The sequence below is a fragment of the Cetorhinus maximus genome, chromosome 6 (assembly GCF_964194155.1).
Source record: "Cetorhinus maximus chromosome 6, sCetMax3.hap1.1, whole genome shotgun sequence".
Taxonomy (NCBI): Eukaryota; Metazoa; Chordata; class Chondrichthyes; order Lamniformes; family Cetorhinidae; genus Cetorhinus; species Cetorhinus maximus.
In genome coordinates this window covers 20345017-20362543 of record NC_135884.1, presented here as the reverse complement: position 1 = coordinate 20362543, position 17527 = coordinate 20345017, and the positions used below count along the sequence as shown (strand labels likewise).

Sequence of the window (17527 nt, the reverse complement as noted above, 5' to 3'; positions counted from 1 at the left end):
ATACTATCAGTTATTCTACACTTAAGAGAGTGCACTGTTGAGGCACCCTCAGACTGTAATCAATGGAAAATTAATTGAATTTGATGAGAACCTCTACTCCTACGCTGTTGGTATCTCCATACAAACGCTTGAAAAAGTTGCAGCTTATTGAATGAGGTCTAATTTGGTTTTTATTGTCGTACTTAACTTCATAATTACTGCTGTACACTCAGTGGTCCTTAGAAGCTAATTTTATCTTTGTTGAATGTTGAATTTCCCCATAATAATAAAAACTTTATCTTGTAAACGTAATGTTTTTTTAAAGCCCATTTATCTTTGGATGAAGGTAAAAGTTAAAATAATCATAATCATTTATTTGGCTATCTGAAAATATAAATTAAAAGTGAAGGGTATTAAGTGCTTTTAATTTGCATAAAATTACAAAGAATTTACAGAACAGGACCAGATCATTGAGACCAACTGGCTATGCTCCACATCAGCCTCATTCCAACCTACTTCATCTAACCCTAACATAGCATATACTCTTAATACAGATCTGGACCAAAAACGGCCATGAGCCTAGGACAGTCCGCAAAGACAGAGCGGATTGCAATAAAACAGAAACTTATAAAGGTAGCCAGCCAAAGAAATCTATTCTGAGTTGTATAAAAATTATATAAACTAAATTACATTAAGGATTTGGAGGGGGTACAGAAGAGATTTACTCAAATGGTTTCAGGGATGAGGGATTACGATTACATAAATAGACTGGAGAAGCTTGAATTATTCGCCTTTGAGCGAAAACAATCGAAAGATTTGATAGAGGTGTTTAAATCATGAAAGGTTTAGATAGAGTAGACACAGAGAGATTATTTCCAATGGCTAAAGGTAGCTAACGAGAAGTAAGAGATTTAAGGTGATTAGCAAAAAACCAGAGGTGACATGAAGAAAAAGATTTTTACAGGTCAAGTGGTTAGGATTTGGAATGTACTGCCTGATAGAGTGGTGGAAACAGGTTCATCAGTAGCTTTCAAAGGAAATTGAATGATTACTTGAAGGAGAAACAACATTGTAAGGATATGGAGAAAGAACTGGGGATTGGGACTAACTGGACTGCTCTTACAAAACGTCAGCACAGGCTCAATGGGCAGGATTGTCAATGTATCATAGAGTCATAGAGGTCTACAGCACAGAAAAAGGTCCTTCGGCCCATCGAGTCTGTGCCGGTCAAACAAGTACCTAACTATTCTGTTGAAGAGTCATACGGACTCGAAACATTAACTGTGTTCCTCTCCGCAGATGCTGTCAGACCTGCTGAGTTTTTCCAGGTATTTTTATTTTTGTTTTTGTTTTAGATTTACAGCATCTGCAGTTTTCTTGCTTTTACCTAACTATTTACATCCAAATACTTCTTAAATGTTATGAGGGTTTCTGCCTCTACCACCCTTTCAGGCAGTGAGTTCCAGATTCCCACCACCCTCTGGGTGAAAAAATTCTTTTAACCCTCCTGCCCCTTACCTTAAATCTATGCCCCCTGGTTATTGATCACTCCACCAAGGGGAAAAGTTCCTTCCTGTCTACCCTATCTATGCCTCTCGTAATTTTATATACCTCAATCATGCCGCCCCCCTCAATCTCCTCTGCTCCAGGGAAAGTAACCCCAATCTATCCAATCTCTCCTCATTAACTAAAACTCTCCACCCCAGACAGCATCCTGGTAAATCTCCTCTGCACTCTCTCTAGTGCAATCACATCTTTCCTATATTGCGGATTCCAGAACTGCACGCTATTCTCTAGCTGTGGCCTAACCAGCGTTTTATACAGTTCCAGCATAACCTCCCTACTCTTATATTCTATGCCTCGGCTAACAAAGGCAAGTATCCCATATGCCTTCTTAACCACCTTATCTACCTGTCCCGCTACCTTAAGGGACCGGTGAACATGCACACCAAGGTCCTTCTGATCCTTGGTACTTCCTAGGGCCTACCATTCATCGTGTATTCCCATGCCTTGTTTGTCCTGCCCATGTGCATCACCTGACACTTATCCAGATTAAGTTCCATTTGCCACTGATCAGCCCATCTGACCAGCCCGTCTATATCCTCCTGTAATCTAAGGCTATCCTCCTCACCATTTACCACCCCCCCAATTTTCGTGTAATCCGCAACCCTCCTGCATTCAAGCCTAAATCGTTTATATATACCACAAGCAGCAAGGGACCCAACACTGATCCCTGTGGCTCCCTATATACCATTGGACACAGGCATCCAGTCACAAAAACACCCCTCGACCATCACCTTATGCTTCCTGTCACTCAGCCATTTCTGGATCCAATTTGCCAAATTGCCTTGGATCCCATAGGCTCTTACCTTCGTTATCAGTCTCCCATGTGGGACCTTATCAAAAGCCTTGCTGAAGTCCAAGTAGACTACGTCATTTGCCCTCATTTACACACCTGGCCACCTCTTCGAAAAATTCAATCAAATTGTTCAGACATGACCTCCCCTTAACAAAACCTTGCTGACTGTCCTTGATTAATCCCTGCCTCTCCAAGTGTAGATTAATTCTGTCCCTCAGAATTGCTTCCAATAGTTTCCCCACCACTGAGGTTAGACTGACTGGCCTGTAGTTCCCTGGTTTATCCCTTCCTGCCTTGAATAACGGTACCACATTGGCTGTCCTCCAGTCCTCTGGCACCTCTCCTGTGGCCAGAGAGGAATTGAAAATTATTGCTAGCGCCCCTGCTATCTCCTGCCTTGCCTCACTCAACAGCTTGGGATACATTTCATCCGGGCCTAGAGATTTATCTGCTTTTAAGCCTGCCAGACTACTTAGAACCTCCTCCCTTTCTATGCTAATTTCTTTAATTATATCACAGTCCTTTTGCCTGATTTCCATACCCCCATTGTCCCTCTCACTTGTGAACACTGACACAAAGTATTCATTTAGAACCCTACCTACATCTTCTGGCTCCACACACAAATTATCACTATGATCCTTAATGGGCACTACTCTGTCCCTAGTTATCCTCTTACTTTTAATGTACTCATAAAATAACTTTGGATTTTCCTTTATTTTAATGTTTTTTCATGCCTTCTTTTTACTCTCCTAATTTCCTTTTTAAGTTCCCCTACTAGATTACTATCTTTGAGGTCCTGTTTTTTAATCTGCTTCCTAGCTCCCCAAATTCTGCTTGCAGGACCCGATCCCTCTCGCTTACACATGTTGTTGGTACCAATATGTACCACGATCTCTGTCTGTTTGCCCTCCCCCTTTATAATGCCTTGCAGCCATTCAGTGACCTCCTTGACTCTGGCACCAGGGAGGCAACATACTATCCTGGAGTCACGTCTACAGCTGCAGAAACGTCTGTCTGTTCCCCTTGCTATCGAGTCTCCTACCATTATTACTCTTCCCCTCTTTTTTCTACCTCCCTGTGCAGCTGAGCCACTCACAGTGCCATGAGCGTGGCTGCACTCCCCAGAGGAACTGTCACTCACCGTTTTCCAACATAGAAAAATGGTTCTCGAGCGAGATGCACCCTAGGGATTTCCTAACTACCTGCCTGACACCTTTCTTCTGACTGATGGTCACCTATTCCCCCTCTGTCTGCATTTCCGTAAGCTGTGGGGTGACCACGTCTAAAAATGTGCTATCCACGAAACTCTCAGCCTCACAGATGCACCTCAGTGCCTCCAGCTGCTGCTCAAGCTCTGAAACTCGGAGCTCAAGTAGCTGCAGCTGGTGGCACTTCCTGTACACGTGGTTGGTCAGAGCGCAAGGAGCGTCTAGGACTTCCCACATGTTGCAGGCGGGACATAACATGGGACTGAGCTGCCCTACCATGCCTCTAGTTGAAAAAATAACCCTTACTTTAAGTTAAATATGGTAAATGAAATTAAATTATTTATGTACTTTAAATAAAAACTAGAACTCTTACCTTTCCTTAGCTTAATCTATTTTAAACTAGAGAAAAACACTTGCCTACTACTCACCAATCAGCTCTCACCTTTGTATCAGTAATTACCTTGTCAAGATCCAATAACAACCTTCTTGTTGACTAGCAATTACATTGTTAAGATAATTGTATTGTTAAAACAGGTGATGGGCATTGGCTCACTTATCAATGGGTACAGCTGTAACACTCCTGGGTGGAAGAGACTGGGGAGTCTGTTACCCTGCAGAACTGTTTTAAGAATAAACCTACTTGAAGCCAAAGACTATCTTTGGATTCATTCTTCCACGATAAGCACTTATTGGAATCAACAAGAATGGCCTTATTCTATGCTGTAGCATTCTATGATTTATACAAAATAAACACAGCTCACAGATCAAGTAAATGTGGGAGTGATTTCTTGGCTATCATTTCCAAAGATTGCAATTAACTCCACTCCCAGTCTCTGACTTTTAATGTTTAGGTTGTTATTTAGCCCCAGGAAGTGAACCACCTCCTCAGTTTAACTTCATGCTCAGTTCTTTGAAACACCTTTCCTCAATTTGTTTTATATACTCAAAAGGAGAAAGATGAGTAAACAAAATAGTAAAATCAACTGCTTAACTGGCCCTTGTGGTAACCCAGTAGTTACAGCCTGCCAACCTGTGAATGATCCGTTTATCCCTTTTGTCCGTTAACCAATCCTCAATCCATGCCTCCAATCCCGTGAGCTCTAATTTTTTTAATTCATCCATGAGATGTGGTGTTGTTGGCTAGGCCAGCATTTATTGCCCATCCCTAATTGCCCTTGAGAAGGTGGTGGTGAGCTGCCTTCTTGAACCACTGCAGTCCATGTGGTGTTGGTACCCACGCTGCTGTTAGGGAGGGAGATCCAAGATTTTGACCCAGTGACACTGAAGGAACGGTGCTATATTTCCAAGTCAGGTTGGTGAGTAGCTTGGAAGGGAACTTCCAGGTGGTGGTGTTCCCATGTGTCTGCTGCCCTTGTCCTTCTGGATCGGAGTGGTCGTGGGTTTGGAAGGTGCTGTCTGAGGACCCTTGATGAATTCTTGCAGTGCATCTTGTATAAGGTATACACTGCTGCTACTGTGCGTTGGTAGGTGGATGGAGTGAACATTTGTGGATAGGGTGCCAATCAAGCGGGCTGGTTTGTCCTGGATAGTGTTGAGCTTCTTGAGTGTTATAGGAGCTGCGCTTATCCAGGCAAGTGGAGAGCATTCCATCACACTCCTCATTTGTGCCTTGTAGATGGTGGACAGCTCTTGGGGAATCAGGAGTTGAGTTACCTGCCGCAGGATTCCGAGCCCCTGACCTGCTCCTGTAGCCACAGTATTTATACGCTAGTTAATTTCTGTGTCCGGTTAATGGTAACCCCCAGAATGGTGTTAGTCTAATTTTGCTTACTAACCTCCTGTGTGGCACCCTATCGAAAGCCTTCTGAATATACACCAGATCCACTGTTTCTCCCTTACCTATTCCGCTAGTAACATCCTCAAAAAGCTCCAACAGGTTTGCCAAACATGATTTCCCTTTCATAAATCCATGTTGACACCGCCCAATCACACCATTATTTTCTAAATGCCCCGTTATCACATCCTTTAGAGTAGCTTCTACCATTTTCCCTACTGCAGATGTCAGGCTAACAGGTCTGTCATTCCTGTGTTTTCTCTCCCTTCTTTCTTTAATAGTGGGGTCACATTTGCTACCTTCCGATCTGTGGCATCGTTCCAGAAACTATAGAATATTGACAGATGATCACCAATACATCCACTATCTCTACAGCCACCTTTTTCAACACCCTGGGGATGTAGATCATCAGGTCCAGTTATCAACTTGCAGCGCCATTAATTTCTCCAGCACTTTTTTTTACTGGTACTAATTTCTTTCAGATCCGTATTCTCACTAGTTCCTTGGCTCCCCAAAATTTCAGAGGTCGTGTGTTATTTCCTCTGTGCATATGCACCAGACCTCAGAATCTAGCCTCTGGATGTTATTAATGGCAGAACCAGACTATTTCACTGGAGAAATGAAAGTAGTGAACTCCTTTTCACGCAAATGAACATCTTTTCTCCAATGTAAACATGCTAGTAATTTCAGAAGGCTGGATGGTTGTATAAAGGTCTTGCTACAGTCAGAGCAAATGAACAGACTGTCCTCAATGTGAATGTGTGATGCCTTTTCAGTCCCTTGGAGGTTTTAAAATTCTTCTCAGTCAGGTTAACACGCTTGTACTAAATTCTTTTCTGCACTTACATGGTTTGCTCAATGCAATTGTCTGCTTATCTGCTTGCTGACATCATTGTTGCGATACCCTAAGAAATCACCATGATATAGCATCAGATTAAAATGGCCGTCGGGAAAGGGGAAAATCATGCCACAAAGATAACTAGATTTTTGTTTGTAGTTTTCTTCAAGATCACTGGTGAGCACCATTGCTTCGCCACTGACAGCCAAATCTGGGCCACTTCAGTTGTTCCAATAATCTGCAGTTTCCCTTTTTTTTGTTCATTTTATGGGATGTGGGTATCACTGGCTAGGCCAGCATTTATTGACCATTCCTAATTGCCCTTGATGAGCTGCCTTCTTGAACCGCTGCAGTCCCTGTGGCATAGGTACACCCATAGTGCCTTAGGGAGGGAGTTCCAGGATTTTGACCTAGCGACAGTGAAGGAACAGTGATAAATTTCCAAGTCAGGATAGTGAGTGACTTGGAGGAGAACTTTCAGGTGGTGGTGTTCCCATGTATCTGCTGCCTTTGGTCCTTCTAGATGGTAGTGATCTTGGGTTTTGGAAGGTGCTTCCATTTCTTTCCCATGGTTTGGAGGTCTGTAATGGACCCCCACTAATGTAACAAATCCTTTTTTATATTTTCACGATCTGCACTCCAACCAATGAGATATGGGGCTGAATTTTACATTGGGGGTGGTGGTTCTGTCCCTGCCTCCTGCAAGCCTGCCTCCGCTCAGCCAGCTCATCCCGCAACCATTAAATGACCAACAGCCCTTTAACTGGCTTGAGACATGACGTCTGCCCCTCACCAAGGGGAAGAAACAACATAACTGGCTATATGGATATACCTTCCAGCTGACCATCAGGAGTGGGACGGTAGCTGATATTTCCCTCTCCTCAACCCAGGTAGCTGAGAAGGCAAGGAGATGGAGTGGGAGCAATCTGCGAGGAGGAGAAGAAGACAAAAGGTTACATGGGGCTAATGAAGGTGAGGATTGCTCAAAGGCGGAAAAGGAGTCAGTGGTGAAGGAGGGGAGAGTAAAGACATTTAGGAGAGGAGAAATAGAGCCAGTTGGGTGGAGAAATGCTGATGGAAGGATGCTTAGTGGGATAAGTTGCAGAAGTGGGATACTCAGGAAGAAGCACAGTATGCTGATGGAAGGGCATTCATTAATGAGTTGTGATGTGATATCGGGAAGTGGGGTAAGAGGAAGGGCAGTTAGGACAAGTTTAAAATTGTTGAATGGTTCACAATTTTGCTGATGCTGTTATTTTTTGATGAGAGCTTCATCCTGTGTCAATGATTATAAAGAGATGTTTAACAGCAGAAGGGACCTTTGGAGAACTTCCTTCAAAACACAGGATTCTTTCCTCTCATCTGGTTTTAATCAACAACATAAAGAACTTTTAAGTATTTTCTGATGATAGTCAGAAAACCAATAAGATACCTTCTTTTGTGTTGCACAAGTGAATTAAGTTATTTGGCTGAAGAGAAAAGGAAGAAAGAAAACAAATGAAACAGCGCTGTGGGAATAGTAGAAAGGGTCACCTGCAGCCCTCCAGTGCCTCACTCAAATAGTCATTCTTCATATGTAATCCTAGAAATTTAATGAGTTATTTCCAACTGTGCTTTCTTACCCAAATATCAGGGCAGGGTGCTCTTACACTACCCCATTGATGCCCAAACCCCACTTAATGCAATTTTCAGGCTAGCCTGTAAATGGGCAAGCAACTCATTTGTTTCCAGTGGGAGGCAACTTAAATATAGAAATGGAATTTTGTGCCGGTTTTATGACTTTATGTGCAATTTCTATGTATTGATGATGTGTACCACCCTCACTCCACTCCTTGGACCAGACCTAACCAGTGACCCTTAAAGAAACCACTGGTGACCATTCAAGAAAAGGTCCAAGAGATTTCTTGGAGAGAATTCTTGTGGGACCAAAAGGAGCAGGATTTCTCCTCCTGGCTCCACACAAAAAAAACTGGACTGCGACTGCCTGCACTTTACCCTCAGTGTGAGAGACATCTGATTTTGTGCCCCAACCCACAGCCAAGGAGCTGCAGGTTTATAGGTGCAGCTAAACTTATATGCCTTGGACTGACTTTCATGAATAGTTCACAAAGTCTCCAGACTTTGTGAAAGCACTGAGAACTTAACTTAAGTACAGGTTTAAGAAGAAAAATTGTGAACAAAGACACTCGATGGGCGACCAAATCTTTATAAGGTAAATGCAGTTATATAATATAAATGGCAGGGAAATGTCAAAGTGATCAAAATAATTTTTATAAGAACTTATACTCGTATACGGTATTAATTATTTAAGTGCCTCAGCAAATTAAAAGCCCTTTGTGATGATACGTGTATATTTTAATATTTTTTTGTGTAATGTATATATTCTGTATAGGTAAGGGAAGTTGTATCTGTGGGCACAAAAGGAGAGGTTTTTGGATTCAAATGGCCTGTGGAGCCTAAGGGTTAAAAGAATAAAGGTGTTATCTCTTTGCATTTGTAATGAGGCCTTATGGTGGGTTTTAATTTACAAGTAAACAGAGTAGATTTGAAATTTATATTTGGGGTTAAGCGTTGAAATTGATCTGTAGCTTTTGTATTTCAAAAGAGGTTCAAAAGTTCTAAGGAACATTTGCTTCTTACTGGCGATTCGTGAGTAAACGGGCAGATATTTTAAATTTTATTGATCCAAAATAGAGGTAACATAGGAACAAAAAAGGTTTTAATATTTGGGGAACCTAACTTTAAAAGGATTTGTGAAGACAATGGAGAATGAAGCTGAAAGGGGAAAAAGTAGTATTTGTGAGAACAGATTTTCAGCTGGATTGAGTTGCTGTGGGGGATGTCTCACTGAAGGCCAGCTCCTTTGTTTTTGACTGCGAAAGATTTTTAACTGTACAAAGCAACTCAGTCTTAGGACAGGAGAATATTTGTCCTGTGAAACAGTTTGTTTTGAATCTGCCTTTGGAAAACCACATCAAACTGTTTTGGTTCTTGGAAGTTGTGCATTGTACTTCTGGTTGCAGTGAAAGGCAATTTCTTGATTTGAATAATATTTCCTGGATTGTACAGTTAAGAATCTATAAGGGCTGTTGCCAAAAAGATAGTCTCATTTTGTACTTTTGGTAAAACATTTTTGAGGGTGATTTTGTAAGATCTTTTCTAACTGTGTATCTTTTATCTTGTGTGTTTAATTCTTCGAATTTTAAAAGTTATCACTGAAGTTTTGTGCTTTCGAGTCCAGTAGCTATCCCTCCTCATTTCTACAATATAAAAAAACAGATTACGATCAGCCGAGGCTTGCTCAGCATTACCATCAGCTGCATTCGTAACACCTTGTTTTGCCTGAAAGAGGCATTTTTTAAGTCTCAACAAATATATGATTGCCTACTGCTGACATCATTGAAAGTCAAACGCTGCCTTGATGTCAATTTAGCAATTACAGAGACTGCAAAGGCAGAAAGTAAATATGAATTCACTTAAGGCTGGAGTGCCATTAATTCATTGATTTATAGTCTGTCTGATACACTGAAATTTCTCTAATTTTTGTCATGCTTCCTTTTGTCTTCTGAACCATAGAAATTTCCAGCACGGAAGAAGGCCATTTGGCCCATTGTGTCAGCACTGTCTGACAAGTAGTCATCCAGCCTAATTGCACTTGCTAACTCTTGGTCTGTAGCCATGTAGAGCACGGCACTTCAGGTGCATTTCCAAGTACTTTTTAAATGTTATGAGGATTTCTGCCTCTACCACCCTTTCAGGCAGTGGCATAGGGTCTTCTTATCCACACTATCTAGACCCCACATAATTTTATACACGTCAGTTAGGTCTCGCCTCAGCCCCCTCTGTTTCAAAGAAAACAGCCCTAGCCTATCCAATCTTTTCTCATAATTAAAATTCTCCAGTCCAGGCAACATCCTCATAGATTTCCTCTCTAGTGCAATCTTTCCTATAGTGCAGTGTCCAGAACTGCATGCAATATTCCAGGTGTGGAATAACTAGTTTTTTACACATTTCCAGCATAACCTCCCAGCTCTTATATTCTATACCTTGGTTAATCAAGGCAAGTATCCTGTATGCCTTGTTGACCAAATTATCGACTGTCCAGCCACCTTCAAGGATCTGTGGGTGTGTATTCCAAGGTCCCTGGTTTTTCAGTGTTTCTCAATATCCTACCATTTATTGTGTATCCCCTTGCCTTGTTAGCCTTCTACAAATGCATCACCTCATACTTATCCAGATTGAACTACATTTGCCATTGTTCTACCCACCTGACTAGCCCATTGATATCTCCCTGCAGTCTTACTGATTCTGCCAGGGCTACTGGGATTCTGACCTCATTACAGCCTTGGCCCCAATATGGACAAAACAGCTGAATTCCAGAGGTGAGGTGAGAGTGACTGCCCTTGACATCAAGGCAGCATTTGACTGAATATGGCATCAAGGAGCCCTTGCCAAATTGAAGTCAATGGGAATCAGGGGAAAATGCTCCACTAGTTGGGTCATACATAGCATAAAGGCAGATGGTTGTGATTGTTGGAGGCCAGTCATCTCAGGCCCTGGACATTGCTGCAGGAGCTCCTCATTTTAATGTCTCAGGCCCAACCATTTCAGATACTTCATAAATGACCTTCCCACCATCATAAGGTCAGTAGTTCGGGTGCTCGCTGATGATTGCACTGTATTCATTACTATTCATTACTCCTCAGATACTAAAGCGGATCGTGTCCATAGGCAGCAAGGCCTGGTCAACATTCAGGCTTGGGCTGATAAGTGGCAATGTAACATTTGTACCACACAAGGGCCAGGCAATGACCATCCCCAACAAGAGAGAAAGTAACCATCTCCCCCTGACATTAAACAGCATTACCATTGCCAAATCTGCCAACATCCTGGGGGGTTACCATTGACTAGAAACTTAGCTGGACCCCCAGCCATATAAATACTGTGGCTACAAAAACAGGTCAGAGGCTGGGAATTCTGTGCCAAGTAACTCACCTCCTGACTTTACAAGCCTGCTTATCATCTACAAGGCACAAGATAGGAGGGAGATTGAATACTGTCCACTTGCCTGGATGAATGTGGCACCAACAACACACAGAAAGCTCAATACCATCCAGGACAAAGCAGCCCATTTGATTGGCACCCTATCCACCACAAACATTCACTCCTTCCACCATTAGCGCACAGTGGCACCAATGTGCACTGCTTAGTCTGTAGAATTCGCTTCCACAGTGTTATGATCCCAGCTGACGTTACTATTGGACAAGTCAGATCCCAGGGTGGAATCCAGCTTGATAGATCCTAACTTCTATTTTTTGTTCAGATACGTGGAGAGCAGCTACTGAACAGAGCCACAGGAGTCAGCTGATTAACTTTTAACAAAAGAATAAAACACTTATTAAACAAGAAAAAATTAACTATATTACAACACTCCTTCACCCAAACTATATCTTTACAGATATGTACAAATTTATAAGGATAACACCAGTTACACAAGCTATCTTATGAGCTAATGTTCACAGTAAGTACACAGTCCATGTAAACCAATAGGAGACCTGTGGTCAGACACACCACACTGTAAAACCAAGTGACAGATACCACCCCAAACAGATGCTATGGATCTCTCATCAACTCCCCCCAGACGCTTGTCCCACCGTAAGCTAACCGGTCTCACTGAACTCCGTCTTTCACATGAGGGTTTCCAACCTGCGCTCTTGAAGAACTCGCTCTGGAATCTTCTCCCAAACAACGCTTTCTCTCAGATACCATCCACAAGAGTCCACCTCCAGGGTTTTGAACTCTCCTCCCGATGTTCCTCTCCCCTGGATTGCCACGCGCATTCAAGCTTTCTTCCATGCACTCTCTCTCACTGACTCAGTCGTGCCAACAGAACACCACTGCTTCACATGCTCATGGTAAAGAGCTACAGACCTTCAGCTGTCCCCTTGCATCTTCTGGCTTCTTACATGCCTATATCACTTTAAATCTGCATCCTGCTGCTTCCTCCCTTTAAGCTTGAAGCTTGGCGCCTTCCTGTCTGCTCCTTACTTTCACTTCCACAGAACAGAACCTTTTCCAGATTCCTGCCCTTGTTCTTTGACTAGACTGTCCTCTTGGATCTTCCCTGTTCCACCCCCCTAGATTGGGGGACTTTCTTCTTTAGTTTCTGGAACCCGCTTCTGCAGTTCCTTCTCCTGTGTCCAGCTTCTCCTGGCAGCTGGCTTCAACTTTAGGTTGGGACTTGCTGTCTGTCCCTCTGCTGTCTAGCCTCTTGGAATCCTGGCTTCAACTGAACTGAAACTACTTTTCTGTCTCTATGGGTCCCTCTCTGTGGACCCCTGTTGCTAGGCAACAGTACAGTTTTTTTTCTACTCTTGTGTTTGTTTTAACTTCCTTTCAAGAGTTGCAAAACTCATTAGAATGCAGGCATCTTTTAAAGTGAAACTAAAACTCAACTTCCCCTTTTCCTTAACACACAAATACAGAATACAAATCAAACTTAAACATTAAAGCTAAAACCCATTCTTAACACCCACAAATACAACTATATAACTTACTTAAACTATCTCTATTTCCTAACACCAGAGTGCAGTGAAGGCAAGGTCATTGAATATTTTTAAGGCTGTGTTGGATAGATTCTTGATTGACAAGGAAGTCAAAGGTATAGGGGTGCACAGGAAAATGGAGTTGAGACAACAATCAGATCAGCTGTGATCTTTTCAAACAGGCTCGAGGGACCAAATGGCCTACACCTGCTCCTAATTCTTGTGATCTTGTGTATACAAGATGCACTGCAGCCACTTCTGCCTCCTTTGACAGCACCTTCCAGACCCCTGACCTCTATCATGTAGAAGGACAAGGGCAGTAGACCTTTAGGAACACCACCACCTTCAAGTTTCCCTCCAAGCTACACACTATCCTAACTTGGAACTATATCACCGTTCCTTCACTGTCGTTGGGTCAAAGTCCTGGATCTCCCTTCCTAACAGCACTGTGGGTGTACCTACACAACAATAATACATAGTTATAATAATACATAATAAAAATACCTACAAAATAATATATAATAATACCTTTATAATACCTAGAAGAAGGAGACATAACATTAAAATTAGAGCTAGGAATTAAATCAAGAAGCACTTTTTCCACACACAAGGTAGTTGAAATCTGGAGCCCTCTACCCAAAAAGCCGTGGACGCTAGGTAATTTGACATATTCAATATATAAACCAATGAGGAGCATCGGGAAGTAAGCCATTATCTAATAGATCAGCCATTAAGTAATAGAACGATGCAACAGGATCAAGGGGTTGAATGACCTAATCCTGTCCCTGGTCCGAAACTGAATTTAGTTAACCACATTGCAATCCCAAAAGTATATAGAAGAAATATTTGGATCTTGAATAATGTGAGAAACCAAATTAAATGCTAACTTTTGCTATTGCAAGATCATAGAATCATACAACAGAGAAAGAGCCATTTGGCCCATTGTGCCTGTGCCAGATCTTGGAAGCACAATCCAATTAGTCCAACTCTTTGTTCTTTCCCCATAGCCTTGCATTTTCTTTCTTTTCAAATATTTATCCAATTCACTTTTGAAAGTTACTATTGAATCTGCTTTGTCAACATTTTCTGACAGTGTATTCAGATTATAAGAACTTGTTTTTAAAAAAATCTCCTCATACCCTCCTGTAGTCCTTTTGTTATTACCTTAAATCTGTGTCCTCTGGTTGCTGACACTCCTACTATTGAAAACCATTTCTTATGCATAAAATTAAATCTCTGCTGAATCTTCACTGCTTTAAGAGAAAAAAATCAGCTTCTTTGGTCTCTGCACAGACTGAAGTTTCATGTCCACAGTAATAATGAAGTTCTGCTTCATCAAGTTTTGCTTCATTTCTTTGTTACATATATTATCCAAGATGACCTGCGCTACCACATAGTGGAGTAATAATAGGAAAGAGAAAAAAGTTTAGGCTATTGATTTAATGATTGTGCTCCCCTTTTTGATTTATGGACATTTGGGATTAGATACTATAGGGCTGTCCATTTGCAGTTATTTAGCCATTCAGTGATCTTCACCTAGAATAGCCTGGCAGAAGACTAATTTGAAAATCTCCCAAAATGTGCACATTTAACTTATTTTTGTCTATAGGTCAAAAAAGTATTCATTTGGCTGAGAGGGGCTTATTTATCTGAGGTTATTCTCATAGCTCAGCTTTACAATAAATTCCTGTTATAGGAATGTATGGTAAAACATTTCAAGCAAAATAAATAAATATGTTTAAAAATTCAGAAAGGACTATTTATCTCAAAGAGTTCTGAAAAGAACTAGTTAAAGTTTCAACATTTTCGGTTGTATCAGTTGTGATAACTGCCCTTGAATCACTTTCAATGTACTTCCAAAGGTATGATTTTCCCTTAGTTTAAGTACTACTTTTTAAAAAACAGCATTATAATTTTTGAAAGCCATATTTAATTGCCTGATGCAATTTAATGACTTCAGCAATATTGTTAACATTTTTGTGTATATGGAATTAATTTTTTATATGGTCACCCTTTTCAAAGCCAAACTTACTGAGGGAAAGCATATGTGGAAAAAAATCAAAAACTGGCGTATGTACTACATGCCACGTTTTACATACCAGCTGTGTTTTCAAATCTGATAACACTGAACATGAAAACTCTAGACTCACCTACCAAGCTTCAAGCTGAAAGATATCAGATTGTTTTGCCCAAAAGGTCAACAAATGGAAAATGTTTTGACCCTTTGAAGAGTTTGATGACATGTTCCTCAACGATCTTACCTTTACAATATAAAAAATGCTTGCAATGCATAATATGTCTAAACAACACAAATCTGGAAATACATTTGAAAAATCCCAATGCAATTTATTTTGGAATAGTTATTGCCAGAAATATCTATTTTCTGGCAACCACTGCTCTAAATTATGTAAAGCTGTATTTAATTAATGACTATTGGATCTCCTTTGATGCTGCTCATGGTGAATCAGGATGTCATTTTGGAGCGGGTTTTATGCAATGTATGAATTGTGAATTATCTGTGTAGCTAGGTTATGTATGTGGCAAATGCCAATAACACCATGGGCAGAATTTTCACCTTGGCGTGTGGGCGCATGCCCGACTTGATTGAGCGTGAAATGATGCATGATGACGTCGGGTGAGCGTTCTGATGTCCATGCGCAGTCACATGATAGGTCGGTCAGGAATCAGCAGAGCGCCCACCGACAACTAGATGGCCTATTAAGGCCATTAAACTACCAATTAACTTAAATTTTCCACTGCCCGTTCAACCTTACGGTTGGCGGGCAGGTGAAAAGGCCAAGCGGCCTTTGCATTTTTTTGGAAACCTCATCCACGGGTAGGATGAGGTTTCTAAAATCAAATAAAAATAAAATAAAATTTTTAGAAATTCATTTATACCATGTCCCTACTCAAAGAGTCACATGAGGGGACATGTTTTATAACATTTTTAATATCTTTATTTCTAATTTTTAAAACTCTTCATCTTGCTGAGGCAGCTCTGTGCCTCAGGGAGATTTTCAAGTGCTCAATCGTGCACATGCGCAAAGTGCCCCGCTTGCCCTCCTCCTCCGCCCACACAAGCAGTGCTGAGCGCTGCCACTCACGTTTCACACTAGGCGGGCCTTAATTGGCCGGCCAGCATGAAATTGCAGTCTGGCCCCAATTGAGGGCTGCGGTTGGCTCCCCGACCGCCCCCGCTGAGCCTGCCCAATGAGGGCAAAATTCTGCTTCATATCTGAAAGCCATGTTGCTTTATGAGCTGTTGATTGAGATGATTGAGAAGAAAAAATCAAAACAGCAAGCCACATTGCAGTGATTTAGAAGGAAAAGGAATGCAATATCGCAGAATCACAGAATTGGTGCAGTGAAGAAGGAGGCCATTCAGCCCATCGTGTCTGCACCACCTCCCTGAGCATTTTAACTTAATGCCAATCTTCTGCCTTTTCCCCGTAACCCTGCACATTGTTTATATCTAGATAATCATCCAATGCCCTTTTGAATGCCTCAGTTGAACCTGCTTCCACCACACTTCCAGGCAGTGCATTCCAAACCCCAAATACACACTGTGAGAAAAAGGTTTTTCTCACCTCGCATTGGTTTCTTTTGCAAAACACTTTAAAACTGTGCCCTCTGGTTCTCTATCCGTTTATGAGCGGGAACAGCTTTTCCCTATCTACTCTTTCCAGGCCCCTCATTATTTTGAAAACTTCTATCAAGTCTCCTCTCAGCCTTCTCCTCCCTAAGGAAAGCAGTCCCAACTTCTCCAATCTTTCATCATAACTGAAGTGTCTCATCCCTGGAACCACTCTCATCCCTGGAACCATTCTCGTAAACCTCTTCTGCACTCTCTCCAATGCATTCACATCCTTCGTATAGTGTGGCGCCCTGAACTGTACACAATGCTCCAGCTGAGGTCTAACTAGTACCTTATATAAGTTCATCATTACCTCCCTGCTCTTGTACTCTATGCCCTTATTAATGAAGCCTAGAATACTGTATGCTTTAGAAACAGCTGTCACCTTTAATGACTTATGTACATATACACCCAGGTCTCTCTGCTCCTGCACACTGTTTCTCCATATCCTTTGTACCAAAGTGTATCACCTCACACTTCATCGCACTGAACAACTTCTGCCACCTATCTGCCCACCCCACCAATGTGTCAATGCCCTTTTGAAGTTCTGCACTGTCCTCCTCACAGTTTACAATTCTCCCAAGCTTTGTGTCGTCCACAAACTTTGAAATTGTCCCCTGCACACCAAGATCTAGATAATTTATATGTATCAGGAAGAGCAAGGGTCCCAATACTGACCCCTGGGGAACTCGACTATAAATCTTCTTCCAACCCGAAAAATATCCATTAACCATCACTCTCTGTTTCCTTTCCCTCAGCCAATTTTGTATCCATGATTTTCCTTTAACAAATCCGTGCTGACTCTTAACAATCAATCCAAATTTTTCCATGAACTATTAATTATATCCCGAATAATTGTTTCTAGAAGTTTCCCCACCACCAAAGTTAAACTGACTGGTCTGTAATTGCAGAGCAGATCTTTACAATATTTTTTGAACAAGGGCATAATGTTTGCAATTCTCCAGTCCTCTGGCACCTCCCCCGAATCCAGAGAACATTGAAAGATTTTTGCCAGTGCCTCTGCAATTTCCACTCTCACTTCCTTCAATATTCTTGGATGCATCTCATCCGGTCCTGGTGCCTTATCAACTTTAAGTACCGACATCTTATCCAATATCTCCTCCTTATCAATTTTAAACCCTTCTAGTGACTGAGTTTCCTCCTCTGTC

General features: G+C 41.7%; 2 protein-coding genes across 13 annotated transcripts in view; one reads left to right on the top strand and one right to left on the bottom strand.

The window, feature by feature from the left end:
• cenpp (centromere protein P) overlaps window positions 1-17527 on the top strand; it is a 308552-nt gene that overhangs the window by 124738 nt on the left and 166287 nt on the right. The window lies entirely within an intron of this gene.
• Window positions 1-17527, bottom strand: part of LOC144681609 (asporin-like) — a 115343-nt gene that overhangs the window by 38016 nt on the left and 59800 nt on the right. Inside the window, exons 1-2 of one of the 7 annotated variants that reach the window (XM_078543354.1) lie at window positions 13253-13368; window positions 7012-7105 (exon numbers count right to left, since the gene is read on the bottom strand). The exons of 3 other annotated variants lie outside the window; for them this stretch is intronic. The gene's annotated coding sequence lies outside the window, so the exon portion shown is untranslated. Of the gene's footprint in view, window positions 1-7011; window positions 7106-13252; window positions 13369-13888; window positions 14115-14874; window positions 14998-17527 lie in introns of those variants that run through there. 3 more of the 7 variants (XM_078543356.1, XM_078543355.1, XM_078543357.1) reach the window with 3 other exon arrangements.